General features: G+C 35.1%; 2 non-coding genes and 2 pseudogenes across 2 annotated transcripts; 1 reads left to right on the top strand and 3 right to left on the bottom strand.

The window, feature by feature from the left end:
* Nucleotides 1–344: 344 nt before the first annotated feature.
* On the bottom strand, nucleotides 345–508 carry LOC149877403 (U1 spliceosomal RNA). Its single transcript, XR_016448175.1, has one exon. It is a non-coding gene; the product is annotated as a U1 spliceosomal RNA (small nuclear RNA).
* Nucleotides 509–611: 103 nt separating this feature from the next.
* Nucleotides 612–803, bottom strand: LOC149877404 (U2 spliceosomal RNA). Its single transcript, XR_016448184.1, has one exon. It is a non-coding gene; the product is annotated as a U2 spliceosomal RNA (small nuclear RNA).
* Nucleotides 804–6,068: 5,265 nt separating this feature from the next.
* LOC149877405 (U1 spliceosomal RNA) lies at nucleotides 6,069–6,206 on the bottom strand (annotated as a pseudogene).
* Nucleotides 6,207–10,546: 4,340 nt separating this feature from the next.
* LOC149877406 (U1 spliceosomal RNA) lies at nucleotides 10,547–10,684 on the top strand (annotated as a pseudogene).
* Nucleotides 10,685–15,945: the final 5,261 nt, after the last annotated feature.

The following is a 15,945-nucleotide window of genomic DNA, read 5'->3' on the forward strand; positions in this document are numbered from 1 at the left end:
TATTTTTTTTTCTTTCAACAATTATTACCATTATTGTTTTTTTATTACAGCCATTCATTGAATGATTTCTGGTGTTGCAGCCGTTCGATCACGCTTACTGGTTGCGACTAGATTTTCATTGATTTTATAAGAAAAAAAACAAAACAACAACAAAGAACTTTTGAACGAAATAAAATGTGTTTACACTTTTAGGAGGCTTTGTTTACCTTCTCACTGACAAATCTTCACTCGAGGATATATACATAACATATAAATACACATAAAACATACCTTTTCTCAAATACTCGTTTACGTCCAGTAACTCATAGAGGGCTGAGTGAGGGTTTTTTTTTTTGCATCTTTAAAGGGGGCGAGCGCGAACGCAGGCCCCCACTACCAGAAATTGTACGGTCGAGTTACCGACGTTAGCGGTAATCGCAGGGGTCAGCCCAGGCGAAGTGCAATGCAAGAGCCTCACCCTGGAAGAAGCCCCATGTTGATCAGGTTTACTTCCCCGTCAGGTAAGTATGCCTTTCCCGTTGTGTGGGGAGCCTCGGACGTGCCCCAATCTTCGCAATTGTGGTTTTTTGATTGGACCCTAACCGCATCGTTCCGTTTTTTTTTTTTTCTCTTTTTAATGGGCCGCACTCAGCAGTAGTGCAACGCCGAGGCAACCCGCGGTCAGGGCGAGGTAAACCTACGATCCCTTGACCAAATGCCAAAAATCAGATTAATATATGAGCCGGACTATGCCGGCGTACCAGATATTAAACTGATAAGAACAGATACTACACTTGATCTTAGCCATTAGGCCGAGAAGCGATACTTTTTCAACGAATTTGTGTGCTGGCTCCCTCCCTTTGAACGAAAAAACTTGTGGGCATTTGAATAAGTCGATGGGTAACTGTAAGTTTGAACAATGAAAACATGGGCTCGTTGTATGAAACTAAAACTGCAACAATTTCATTCTAAAACATTTGGGTTTTTTAACCTTCTTTCAGAAATAACCCAACTAACCAAGATTTAAAAATAACACTGGGCAGCAGCAGATTCAAATGCATAATGCGATCAAAAGCCAAGTTGAACAATCCAAAATCAACTCAAAATACTAGCGCCCCGACAGATTTTTTCTGTCAAAAAACATTTGGAGAACCTCTGTATTTAAATGTTCTTTTCATCTGTTGTAACGATGGTACTTTAATCCATCACCAAAACAGCAGAGCTTAGGAAGATTTGTTTGTCATTAGCCTCAAATAGCAATTTCTCACAAACTAAAATCTAAAAAACAAAGTTGAAGTTTAGAAATTTGGACGGTGTAAACTAATTTAAGACTTTAAACTGAGTAGCAAGAAATATTTTTGAAATATTTCTGTTTACATATAAATTAAACAAAGCATTTTATTGGAAGAAATGAACTCCTTAAATGTTTACTGACAAAAAGGTAAAACAATTTAAAAAAGTGACCTAAAACACTCAAAACATCAAACAACAAATGGAAAAGGACAAACTTATGACCCTAAATTACAGTTGACAGCATCATGTTAGCAAAAGTAATGCATGCATACACACAAACGTGCATACATACTTCCATACATACAATTTTCCATACATACATACATACATACATACATACATACATACATACATACATACAAACAAACTTCCATACATACATACATACATACATACATACATACATGCATGCATGCATGCATGCATGCATTGATACATATATTCATGCATCCATGCGTCATGCCAATACCTTAGGACATTTAAACAGTGCGCTCTCAGTCCTGGACCACAGATAACCATGGGACTGATAGAGATAGCACCATACTGGAAGATTTAGCTAGCCTTCATCATAATCAGGTGGAATGTCAACAAATTGATTTCTATTCATGCTAATAGCCACAGAGCCATACAGAAAACTGCAGGGAACTTTGCAATCGAGCAATTGTAGATTGTCAGGCCAACTAATGAATTTATGGCAGAGATAACGAAGAAAATCATGAAAAGCCTTGCACATCATATCTCGATTTTTCACAAACTCACAGAGTGTGGTGAATGGAAGAATGCAAAGTTTTTTTAAAAAATTTTACATATTGCCCAACCTAAATCAAGCCTAAAAATGTATTTGCTTAAATTATAGAACCTCAGGATTGATGGAGAACAAAGTTAAAAATATTATCTAGCAGACTTGGGTCAATTTCAATTGTAAATGTAATTGAATTACGATTACTTGAAATTTTAATAGCAACTGAATTACAATGACTTGCACTTGTAATTCACTTACAAGTCATATTATTACAATTACTTGTGACTGTACCTTATAAAATACAATAACAATTACTTCATGAAAATACATTTAATTACAATTAAGTTACAGCCACAATTGAGCCAAGTCTGATGCTAACCTAACTTAACCCTTAACCAACCTTGCCCCAGAACCATATGTACACTCAAAATTCAGTACTTTCGACATTTTATTTTCAATGCTTAGACTTGCTACCTGAGGCTGGGTTAATTTTAACAGAAACTCTGTAAAACATTGAAAAGCCATGTTATGAAAAAGCCAAACAAAAGGTTTGATTCAAAGTGCATTGAACATGCCATTTTTTAAAAAAAAAATTGTCACGTATCTTTCATCAAACTAAAGGATTGTTTTAAAGAAGTGGACAGATTGTCCATTGAAAAGTATCCCTAATTGACCATTCATTTGTTGGCCTTGTGTCAGTTTAACTGTAAAAGAAATAAAGCTGTGAACAAACTAGAAGAAGAAATTCTCAGAAAGATGCTTCTTCTGTTTCACTCACCGATACGAGCGAGAAGAACTCCTCACTTTTCCTCGCTCACTGGGATGCTCTTGTGAGTAGCAGTAGTAGGAGTAGTAGCAGTGGTAGTGCAGATTTTAATACAGATATTTCAGGAACTCAAGACGGACTCTGAAAGTCTCTTGTGACTACCCCTAAAAATGCAAATTTATTTCTAAGCATTATTTTTTTTTTTAATCAGGAACTATTTTTAAGTATTTTTGAAGACTTGAGAGAGTAAAGTGTACAAAACAGTAGTGGCTAAACTGCTTCAAGTTTTAAAATATAAGGTAGAAAACATTGAAAATAAGTAGCGCAGTACTTTTTGTTACTTAAAGCATTCTTGATAAATGATAAAAACTTAAATGGAACTCCTCTAAACTCACTTGTCTTGGTTTTGTCTTAGATACTCTTTTCTTCCATTTTTTTTTTTTTTTTTTTTTTTAATTCGAAACAAACCAAACCAAAAGCACCTTTACGGCTCCTTGACGCTAGGCCGACACCAATAACTTTAGTAGGACTGCGCGTAACCACTACACCGTTGTTAAACTAAGATCGTAGTAACTAAGTAACTAAGTTAAACTAAATTCGTGGAGCGTAGTAACTCCTTCAGTTTACCTGTCAGTTAAATGATGAAAAGTGTACGCGATCATTCGATCTTAGGCTTTTTTTTTTTTATTTGATTGTTCCCCTTCCCGAAACCCCGAAATGAACGAAATACGATTGGCAAGTATTTGATGCATACCTTAATACACAGTGACTAAAATGTAGTATGTGTTTTTTCCGTGCCCAGCGAATGGTCGGAAGATAGTGCATGCTTTTAGATATCTTAGAGCTTGCGGTTTCATACTAGTGCCCAAGCCTTTGTGTGATTCTTTTTTAAAAAAAAGCAGAAGTTAGATTTTTTGCATTTAATGACAAAAAAAACAAAAATTTTAGCAAGATCTAATGATTAAATCTGAATAATGATTTTTAAAAACCATGTTCTGCCTCAGTTGCACATAAAATGGTCATATTCTAATCAAGAAGTAGTTAAGCTCTCTCAATCTTTTATTTTCTGCAACCTTCCTAAAGAAAAACATTCGTTATTCAAAAGAAATTATTCAAACAGTTTTTTGTTTTCTTTTCTTTCTTTTCCATTTGTGATCAAATTATGGTTAGTACTAACGGTAGCACATTGCATCCACTTCCTCGTTATTAGTATTTTCTTACCAGCATTAACAACATTCGTTATTTCGTAACTATCCAATTAATGCTTAATAGTTTTAAAATTTACCACAAAAGACTACATTAACTGTCTTGTAAGCGCCAATAAGAATATAATTAAATAAGTATACAACGCCTGGAAGGAAGAAATGTGCTGCTGTTTGTCTTTCTATAATCATCAACGAAGAAATGAAAAAGAAAAATCGGACTCTGGTTTGATTGACAATTCTGAATGCAATTTATACATTCTTGACGCACACAAACATGGTGACAAACAAACAATACTAGGAGCCAATAGTAATTTGCTAAAATTTTTTTTTTTTTTTTTTTTTTGCAGGAATAGAGTTCTTATAGTTTTCGTTTCTAAAAAAGAAAAAAAAAAAAAAAATGAAGAAAAAAAACAAGTCAAACAAAAAAACAACAACAACAAAAAACAAATAGGTTTTCAGTTGTTCATAGACTAAGACGGATTAGAACAACTCGAGTATTTTATTTCAGCAGCTAATTTGTTCTCGGCGATGTTTGCTCCATAAAATATAACGATTGCAACAGATATTTTCATTTGAACCCATTTTCTAATGCGTATAATGTTTTTAAAATTTGTGTGGCATAAGACTCTCGTCTCTTTCTCTTGCGCTTCTTGTCACCAGTTCCAGCGACTTTTCCGCCTTTCTTACCAGCGCGCTTCTCGCCTTTTTTTGCCACCTTTGGCGCTTGTTTTCCTCCGGCTTTTGGTGCGTCAGATCATTTCGACGAGCTTAGCAGTGAAAGTTTTTTCTTCTTTGTTTTCATTGCATTGCAACTGGATTTAATTTAAAGTAGATTTGTGGTTTCCAACTTGATAACTTTTCCGTTCTACGCACTTCTATTGGTTTTTAAAAGATTACGTCATTTGAGCATTGTTTATTTCTTTTTTACTATTGGTTAAAAAACTCTTTTCTGTTTAACAAAAAGCCGCACGAGATCTCTAGTCTGTCAGTCTGTTTTCAGTAGAAAACAAAATGTTAGCACGTGGAAAAGGAGGAAAAGCTAAGGCTAAGAGTGGCTTTCTTCAGTTTCCTGTTGGTCGTGTCTAATCTCATCGGTTTAGGCGCACCATCTACTTAGCTGGAGTTTTTGAAAACCTCTCCGCCGAAAATCTTACAGCTAGCTGGTAATGCTGCACGCGATAACCAGAGAGCCAGGATCATTCCTCGTCGTTTGCAGCTAGCTGTTCGCAACGACGAAGAAGTTAAACAAGCTGTTGTTTGGTGTTACAATCGCGAGCAGCGGTGTGTTGCCAAACATTCAGGCTATGTTGCAATCGTTCCAAAACGGCAATCTAAACAATACCAAAGGCTAATTTCATAGCTACACACCTGTTCAAAGATTATTGTTAAGGCATTGGAAACTTACGCGAAGTTGATTTGTAGACTTGCTGCAACTTATCAAAACATGCAATAATAGCTGTTTTCAAGTCATAAACTACAAGTCAAAAAATATACCAGAATCCAATATGAAATATACAAAAATGGATGGAAATTGTTACTATTGTTGTTACTATCATTACTGTTAGTTTGTTATTGCCATTACTTATTTTTTATGATTATTACTATTGTTATTATCGTTATTATCATTGCTGTTGGTATTATTATTAGTCTGTTATTGCTATCATCATCTTTTATTACCATTATTACGATTGTTATTATTTTCAATCTTACTATTATTATCATATTTTTATTATTGCGACTATTTTTTTTTCTTTCAACAATTATTACCATTATTGTTTTTTTATTACAGCCATTCATTGAATGATTTCTGGTGTTGCAGCCGTTCGATCACGCTTACTGGTTGCGACTAGATTTTCATTGATTTTATAAGAAAAAAAACAAAACAACAACAAAGAACTTTTGAACGAAATAAAATGTGTTTACACTTTTAGGAGGCTTTGTTTACCTTCTCACTGACAAATCTTCACTCGAGGATATATACATAACATATAAATACACATAAAACATACCTTTTCTCAAATACTCGTTTACGTCCAGTAACTCATAGAGGGCTGAGTGAGGGTTTTTTTTTTTGCATCTTTAAAGGGGGCGAGCGCGAACGCAGGCCCCCACTACCAGAAATTGTACGGTCGAGTTACCGACGTTAGCGGTAATCGCAGGGGTCAGCCCAGGCGAAGTGCAATGCAAGAGCCTCACCCTGGAAGAAGCCCCATGTTGATCAGATATTATGATTTTTATTTCGGGTCCTCCAGCTAGTTGCCTTGCGGACCCTAGTCATGATTTACACGAGTGTCCGTTAACAAAGTTAAAGAAATTAAAAATAAATAAACTCGTGGCAATCATGACGGCGAACAGAACAGGGCCAAAAAAGTAAAATCAAAAATAAAAAATAAAAGGCCAAAAACAAACGTGAAAAGGAAAAAAAGAAAAAAGAGAAAAAAAAAGAAAAAATTTCAACGAATAAGAGCTTTTTATTGTTATCGCAAAAAACTACTTAGTTTCAAATTTATTTCGAGTTTATTTTCCTTGTTCCAAATGTTTTTAGTTTCTCTAAGAAAATCATCTAAAGTGTTGTTTTCTTTTGCTATTTGGTATTCGGTATTTATTATTTTTTTAAGTTTTCCTTCAAATTCTTTTAGAAGGTTCTCTTTCGAGAACATGGTTCGCTCATGATGTGCTCTCGTTCTGTTACAATATATGTGAAAGAAAAGTTCGTTAAACATAAAGTTTCCAAAGTTATATTTATGCGCGCTTTCATCAGGTCCAAATAAAAGGAGTTTAAAAGTATTTTTAAAAGGTTCGGTTTTGGGATACAAAATGTTTAAAAAAGAGACTGCGTATTTTATCAAAGGTTGCACCTTTTCACAGTTGAACAACATGTGCGGTAGATTCTCGCTTTCTTTCATGCATTGCGGGCATAGGTCGTCACTGACGTAACCTCTTTTTTTAAAAATTGCGTTTGTGGGCAATGCAAAATGAATAGCTTTATATTTAATTTCGCTCGCTTTATTGTTATTTTGGCTTTTGTGTATTTTATAAAAAAGTTTTTCCCACTCCTTATCGGTAGTGTTGAGCATGCTTTCTTTGAAAATCTTATTCCATTTTAAAAAATGCGTTTTTGTTTTTGCAATTTGCTTTTCCATTAGAATTTTATAGATGGTTTTGGGTTTTAAATTTTGAATGCTTATTTTTAAGTTTTTCGACACCGTTAAAGTCAGGTCAGCTTTGTTGTGGTCGTAGTTTTGATGTTCGTTTTCGATTTTGTGTTTCCAGTCGGGGGGGAGGGAGGATGTGATATGGTCGAGTTCGTTTTTGGTTAGGTTTATCAGTCTGTTGTCGAGGAAGCCCGGTCTGAATACGTTGGAAATGTCTGCCAGTTTTATCAGTTCGTTTCGTTTTGTGTTGTTTGTCGGTGTTAGAGTTTTGTTTTGTTTGCGTATATGTGGGTTGTAGAAGATGGGTTGTCTCAGTATTTGTTCTATGGTGAGGTGTTTGTGCGTTTGGTATTTTGTCAGTTCAGTCCAGTTATTGATCATTTGTCTGTAGTATAGTGGTAAGGTCTTGAGGGTCGCGTCTGAGTGTGCGGTCAGGAAAACTAAGTTTCCTTGACCGGCGTTTCTGTATTTGTTTAGTATATGTTCGGCTGTGTCGCGCCAAGGTCCTGTGTTTTTGCCGTTGAAAAGTTTGGACACCCAGCTCGCTTGGATGGATTTAAGCTTTTCGCTGATGTTTATTATTTTGAGTCCACCCTTTTCAATCGGCAGTTTTGAGATGTTTTTGTTTGTTTTGATATTTTTGTTGTCCCACAAATAGTTCTGAATGATGTTTTCGAGGTTGGTAATCAGTTTTTGGCAGGGTAGAGGTAGGGTAAAGGCAAGGTGCCATATGCCGCTGAGTAGCGACTGGTTTATAATTAGCGCCTTGCCCTTAAAGGAGAGTTTAACCCTCGACCATTTGAGGATTTTCTCTCGGACTTTGCCTACCTCCTCCCTCCACTGTTTGTGGGCACTGTACTCATTGTTGTTAGAAAAGAGAACTCCTAAGCTCTTGAAGCAGGGATCTCCCCACTCGAAGCCTAGGTAGTCCTCCTTGTTTTGAGTGATGTTGGTACCTAGCCACAGTCCTTGGCATTTGTCGCGGTTCAGTTTTGTTCCGGTAGCTCTGTAATGAATGTCTAGTGCGTGTCCAAGTTCGGTAATTGATTCGTCTCCTGTCAAGTAGAAGTTGGTGTCGTCGGCATATTGGAGTATTTTTGTTTCATTTTTGTTAATTATAATGCCTTTAATTTTTGGGTTTTTCCTTATATACCCCGCAAAAATTTCAGCTTGGATGTTGTAAAGCATCATTGAAAGGGGACAACCTTGTCTTACTCCTCTGATTATTTTAATGTTATTAGAAAGAAAACCGTTTATTTTAACGCGCGCGGATATGTCGTAATAAAGCGTTTTAATAAAATTTGTAAATAAAACACCAAAGCCGAAAAAACGTAGGCTATCAAATAAAAAAATACGATCCACCCTGTCGAAGGCCTTCACCTGGTCTATGGAGATTATCGAGGCGTTCATTTTATTTTCATGGGCTATTTTTATGATATCTCTCGTGTAACTGAGGTTGTCGTAGATGGTCCTGTCCGGGATACATGCCGTCTGGCATTCGCTAATTACTTGCGGGAGGACATGTTTCAACCTGTTGGCCAGGACCTTCGACAGTATTTTGTAATCAGTGTTCAGGAGAGATATCGGTCTCCAGTTATTAATATCTTTTTTTTCTCCTTTTTTGTAGAGGCATATAATTATGGCTTGTTTTTGAGAACCCGTCATTTCGCCGTGTCTCAGCACGAAGTTGTACAAAGCATACTTACCTGACGGGGAAGTAAACCTGATCAACATTGGTCTTTTTTTCTTCTCCTCAGGCTGAAGATCACAGCAGTGAATTACTTTTTAGCGACCATCAAGAAAAATCATCTCGAGAATGTCATCATACGCCGAAGCTACAAAGAAACATCAAGCCTCGCGAATGGAAAAAGTAGTCGACATCAACATATTTATGGACCCTTCTGAATCTCAAAACCGCAAATACATTGAAACTCGTGCGAAGGAAATTAATGATGAGATCCACCGAATAATTGGCAGAGGAAAGGTTTCGAGCCTTACCCATAGAAGCAAAGGCCACTGGATCATAGAGTTCTATCAGACGATCGACGCTGATGCTTTTATAAATTCAGATCTGAAAATTAGTAACCATAACAGGACCGTATCGAAAAAAAGAAGAACCGAAATAGGATTTTTGATTACATTTAAGTGCGATCCCCTAATCAACGATGAAGAGCTACTCGAAGCACTAGACCCTTTCGTAGATGAAATATATACCATTACTCACACAACCTACGACTTTGATAAAAGCCTTAGAGATGGCAGGAGACTTTTTCGAGTTAAACTCAAAGTACCGTTAAAAGACCTACCGCACTTCATAGAAATTGGGGGCGTGCGAATCGCGATGCACTTCGCTGGAAAATCCTTCCTGTGCGGAGTGTGCAAGAACTCGCATCCCCCAAATGTTAGATGCACAAAAATGAAAAAAAATGACACTGAGATAAATAAAAACACAGAACCAACTAGTGACGAAGAGGAATCACCGGAGGAAAAAAATAATATCAGAGAGACCACCCAACCAGAAAACTTAAATGATTCATATCTAGAAAAAAACACCATAACTTTGAACTCACAAAATACCATCAAAACAAATATCGAGAAAAAAGAACTTACCACAGACGAATTTATAGTTGAATTAATAAATAGAGCGATTGCCACTAAAGTAAACGAAGAATTTCAAGAAGAACTACGTAACCTACCATACGATATCCATTGTTTATTTGCTGAAAAGTTTAATGAATTATGCCGTAGCAGGCATGCCGAATCATGCCGTAACTTAGATATTAGCGAAAAAGAGACAGAGTTCACATTAGTAAAATCAAAAACAGAAACTAAGAAAGAAAAAAGACAACAAAAAGAAAACGACGAAAAAACCACAAATAAAAGGAGCGGACCGCCTCCGACTCCAGCGAAAAAAAACATCAAGAGAAGTAACACTTCTTAATAAAAGAAAAATAAAAACACTAAACATTTAATTTTAGTTAAATTTATTTCAATTTTTATTTTTTTAAACGCTATATTGTAATTACATTTTTTTTTCTATGTAACCAAAGGATGAAATTAAAACACGCGAACAACACTCCATATAAGGCAATAAATTCTCAATGAAATTCGAATTCTAAAAAATAAGCAAATTTGAGACGCTTTTTTGAAGTAATCAACTCTGCTCTCCTTTTGAAACTTTTAAAACTTTTTCATTTCTTTTTTTGCATACTTTTTCTTTTGGTTTCTTTTTCTGGCCTTTTTTTATTTTCTATTTTACTTTTGAGGCCTTTTTTGTTCGCGTCATGGTAGCCACGAGATTATTTATTTTTCATTTTTTTAATCTTGTTAACGGAAACTCGTGTATATCATGACTAGGGTCCGCAAGGCAACTAGCTGGAGGACCCGAAATAAAAATCATAATATCTGATCAACATGGGGCTTCTTCCAGGGTGAGGCTCTTGCATTGCACTTCGCCTGGGCTGACCCCTGCGATTACCGCTAACGTCGGTAACTCGACCGTACAATTTCTGGTAGTGGGGGCCTGCGTTCGCGCTCGCCCCCTTTAAAGATGCAAAAAAAAAAACCCTCACTCAGCCCTCTATGAGTTACTGGACGTAAACGAGTATTTGAGAAAAGGTATGTTTTATGTGTATTTATATGTTATGTATATATCCTCGAGTGAAGATTTGTCAGTGAGAAGGTAAACAAAGCCTCCTAAAAGTGTAAACACATTTTATTTCGTTCAAAAGTTCTTTGTTGTTGTTTTGTTTTTTTTCTTATAAAATCAATGAAAATCTAGTCGCAACCAGTAAGCGTGATCGAACGGCTGCAACACCAGAAATCATTCAATGAATGGCTGTAATAAAAAAACAATAATGGTAATAATTGTTGAAAGAAAAAAAAATAGTCGCAATAATAAAAATATGATAATAATAGTAAGATTGAAAATAATAACAATCGTAATAATGGTAATAAAAGATGATGATAGCAATAACAGACTAATAATAATACCAACAGCAATGATAATAACGATAATAACAATAGTAATAATCATAAAAAATAAGTAATGGCAATAACAAACTAACAGTAATGATAGTAACAACAATAGTAACAATTTCCATCCATTTTTGTATATTTCATATTGGATTCTGGTATATTTTTTGACTTGTAGTTTATGACTTGAAAACAGCTATTATTGCATGTTTTGATAAGTTGCAGCAAGTCTACAAATCAACTTCGCGTAAGTTTCCAATGCCTTAACAATAATCTTTGAACAGGTGTGTAGCTATGAAATTAGCCTTTGGTATTGTTTAGATTGCCGTTTTGGAACGATTGCAACATAGCCTGAATGTTTGGCAACACACCGCTGCTCGCGATTGTAACACCAAACAACAGCTTGTTTAACTTCTTCGTCGTTGCGAACAGCTAGCTGCAAACGACGAGGAATGATCCTGGCTCTCTGGTTATCGCGTGCAGCATTACCAGCTAGCTGTAAGATTTTCGGCGGAGAGGTTTTCAAAAACTCCAGCTAAGTAGATGGTGCGCCTAAACCGATGAGATTAGACACGACCAATAGGAAACTGAAGAAAGCCACTCTTAGCCTTAGCTTTTCCTCCTTTTCCACGTGCTAACATTTTGTTTTCTACTGAAAACAGACTGACAGACTAGAGATCTCGTGCGGCTTTTTGTTAAACAGAAAAGAGTTTTTTAACCAATAGTAAAAAAGAAATAAACAATGCTCAAATGACGTAATCTTTTAAAAACCAATAGAAGTGCGTAGAACGGAAAAGTTATCAAGTTGGAAACCACAAATCTACTTTAAATTAAATCCAGTTGCAATGCAATGAAAACAAAGAAGAAAAAACTTTCACTGCTAAGCTCGTCGAAATGATCTGACGCACCAAAAGCCGGAGGAAAACAAGCGCCAAAGGTGGCAAAAAAAGGCGAGAAGCGCGCTGGTAAGAAAGGCGGAAAAGTCGCTGGAACTGGTGACAAGAAGCGCAAGAGAAAGAGACGAGAGTCTTATGCCACACAAATTTTAAAAACATTATACGCATTAGAAAATGGGTTCAAATGAAAATATCTGTTGCAATCGTTATATTTTATGGAGCAAACATCGCCGAGAACAAATTAGCTGCTGAAATAAAATACTCGAGTTGTTCTAATCCGTCTTAGTCTATGAACAACTGAAAACCTATTTGTTTTTTGTTGTTGTTGTTTTTTTGTTTGACTTGTTTTTTTTCTTCATTTTTTTTTTTTTTTTCTTTTTTAGAAACGAAAACTATAAGAACTCTATTCCTGCAAAAAAAAAAAAAAAAAAAAAATTTTAGCAAATTACTATTGGCTCCTAGTATTGTTTGTTTGTCACCATGTTTGTGTGCGTCAAGAATGTATAAATTGCATTCAGAATTGTCAATCAAACCAGAGTCCGATTTTTCTTTTTCATTTCTTCGTTGATGATTATAGAAAGACAAACAGCAGCACATTTCTTCCTTCCAGGCGTTGTATACTTATTTAATTATATTCTTATTGGCGCTTACAAGACAGTTAATGTAGTCTTTTGTGGTAAATTTTAAAACTATTAAGCATTAATTGGATAGTTACGAAATAACGAATGTTGTTAATGCTGGTAAGAAAATACTAATAACGAGGAAGTGGATGCAATGTGCTACCGTTAGTACTAACCATAATTTGATCACAAATGGAAAAGAAAGAAAAGAAAACAAAAAACTGTTTGAATAATTTCTTTTGAATAACGAATGTTTTTCTTTAGGAAGGTTGCAGAAAATAAAAGATTGAGAGAGCTTAACTACTTCTTGATTAGAATATGACCATTTTATGTGCAACTGAGGCAGAACATGGTTTTTAAAAATCATTATTCAGATTTAATCATTAGATCTTGCTAAAATTTTTGTTTTTTTTGTCATTAAATGCAAAAAATCTAACTTCTGCTTTTTTTTAAAAAAGAATCACACAAAGGCTTGGGCACTAGTATGAAACCGCAAGCTCTAAGATATCTAAAAGCATGCACTATCTTCCGACCATTCGCTGGGCACGGAAAAAACACATACTACATTTTAGTCACTGTGTATTAAGGTATGCATCAAATACTTGCCAATCGTATTTCGTTCATTTCGGGGTTTCGGGAAGGGGAACAATCAAATAAAAAAAAAAAAGCCTAAGATCGAATGATCGCGTACACTTTTCATCATTTAACTGACAGGTAAACTGAAGGAGTTACTACGCTCCACGAATTTAGTTTAACTTAGTTACTTAGTTACTACGATCTTAGTTTAACAACGGTGTAGTGGTTACGCGCAGTCCTACTAAAGTTATTGGTGTCGGCCTAGCGTCAAGGAGCCGTAAAGGTGCTTTTGGTTTGGTTTGTTTCGAATTAAAAAAAAAAAAAAAAAAAAAAATGGAAGAAAAGAGTATCTAAGACAAAACCAAGACAAGTGAGTTTAGAGGAGTTCCATTTAAGTTTTTATCATTTATCAAGAATGCTTTAAGTAACAAAAAGTACTGCGCTACTTATTTTCAATGTTTTCTACCTTATATTTTAAAACTTGAAGCAGTTTAGCCACTACTGTTTTGTACACTTTACTCTCTCAAGTCTTCAAAAATACTTAAAAATAGTTCCTGATTAAAAAAAAAAATAATGCTTAGAAATAAATTTGCATTTTTAGGGGTAGTCACAAGAGACTTTCAGAGTCCGTCTTGAGTTCCTGAAATATCTGTATTAAAATCTGCACTACCACTGCTACTACTCCTACTACTGCTACTCACAAGAGCATCCCAGTGAGCGAGGAAAAGTGAGGAGTTCTTCTCGCTCGTATCGGTGAGTGAAACAGAAGAAGCATCTTTCTGAGAATTTCTTCTTCTAGTTTGTTCACAGCTTTATTTCTTTTACAGTTAAACTGACACAAGGCCAACAAATGAATGGTCAATTAGGGATACTTTTCAATGGACAATCTGTCCACTTCTTTAAAACAATCCTTTAGTTTGATGAAAGATACGTGACAATTTTTTTTTTAAAAAATGGCATGTTCAATGCACTTTGAATCAAACCTTTTGTTTGGCTTTTTCATAACATGGCTTTTCAATGTTTTACAGAGTTTCTGTTAAAATTAACCCAGCCTCAGGTAGCAAGTCTAAGCATTGAAAATAAAATGTCGAAAGTACTGAATTTTGAGTGTACATATGGTTCTGGGGCAAGGTTGGTTAAGGGTTAAGTTAGGTTAGCATCAGACTTGGCTCAATTGTGGCTGTAACTTAATTGTAATTAAATGTATTTTCATGAAGTAATTGTTATTGTATTTTATAAGGTACAGTCACAAGTAATTGTAATAATATGACTTGTAAGTGAATTACAAGTGCAAGTCATTGTAATTCAGTTGCTATTAAAATTTCAAGTAATCGTAATTCAATTACATTTACAATTGAAATTGACCCAAGTCTGCTAGATAATATTTTTAACTTTGTTCTCCATCAATCCTGAGGTTCTATAATTTAAGCAAATACATTTTTAGGCTTGATTTAGGTTGGGCAATATGTAAAATTTTTTAAAAAAACTTTGCATTCTTCCATTCACCACACTCTGTGAGTTTGTGAAAAATCGAGATATGATGTGCAAGGCTTTTCATGATTTTCTTCGTTATCTCTGCCATAAATTCATTAGTTGGCCTGACAATCTACAATTGCTCGATTGCAAAGTTCCCTGCAGTTTTCTGTATGGCTCTGTGGCTATTAGCATGAATAGAAATCAATTTGTTGACATTCCACCTGATTATGATGAAGGCTAGCTAAATCTTCCAGTATGGTGCTATCTCTATCAGTCCCATGGTTATCTGTGGTCCAGGACTGAGAGCGCACTGTTTAAATGTCCTAAGGTATTGGCATGACGCATGGATGCATGAATATATGTATCAATGCATGCATGCATGCATGCATGCATGTATGTATGTATGTATGTATGTATGTATGTATGGAAGTTTGTTTGTATGTATGTATGTATGTATGTATGTATGTATGTATGTATGTATGGAAAATTGTATGTATGGAAGTATGTATGCACGTTTGTGTGTATGCATGCATTACTTTTGCTAACATGATGCTGTCAACTGTAATTTAGGGTCATAAGTTTGTCCTTTTCCATTTGTTGTTTGATGTTTTGAGTGTTTTAGGTCACTTTTTTAAATTGTTTTACCTTTTTGTCAGTAAACATTTAAGGAGTTCATTTCTTCCAATAAAATGCTTTGTTTAATTTATATGTAAACAGAAATATTTCAAAAATATTTCTTGCTACTCAGTTTAAAGTCTTAAATTAGTTTACACCGTCCAAATTTCTAAACTTCAACTTTGTTTTTTAGATTTTAGTTTGTGAGAAATTGCTATTTGAGGCTAATGACAAACAAATCTTCCTAAGCTCTGCTGTTTTGGTGATGGATTAAAGTACCATCGTTACAACAGATGAAAAGAACATTTAAATACAGAGGTTCTCCAAATGTTTTTTGACAGAAAAAATCTGTCGGGGCGCTAGTATTTTGAGTTGATTTTGGATTGTTCAACTTGGCTTTTGATCGCATTATGCATTTGAATCTGCTGCTGCCCAGTGTTATTTTTAAATCTTGGTTAGTTGGGTTATTTCTGAAAGAAGGTTAAAAAACCCAAATGTTTTAGAATGAAATTGTTGCAGTTTTAGTTTCATACAACGAGCCCATGTTTTCATTGTTCAAACTTACAGTTACCCATCGACTTATTCAAATGCCCACAAGTTTTTTCGTTCAAAGGGAGGGAGCCAGCACACAAATTCGTTGAAAAAGT

Source organism: Hydra viridissima, unplaced genomic scaffold (assembly GCF_058129835.1).
Source record: "Hydra viridissima isolate aposymbiotic clone 2 unplaced genomic scaffold, HvirCarnegie_v1 scaffold_16, whole genome shotgun sequence".
Taxonomy (NCBI): Eukaryota; Metazoa; Cnidaria; class Hydrozoa; order Anthoathecata; family Hydridae; genus Hydra; species Hydra viridissima.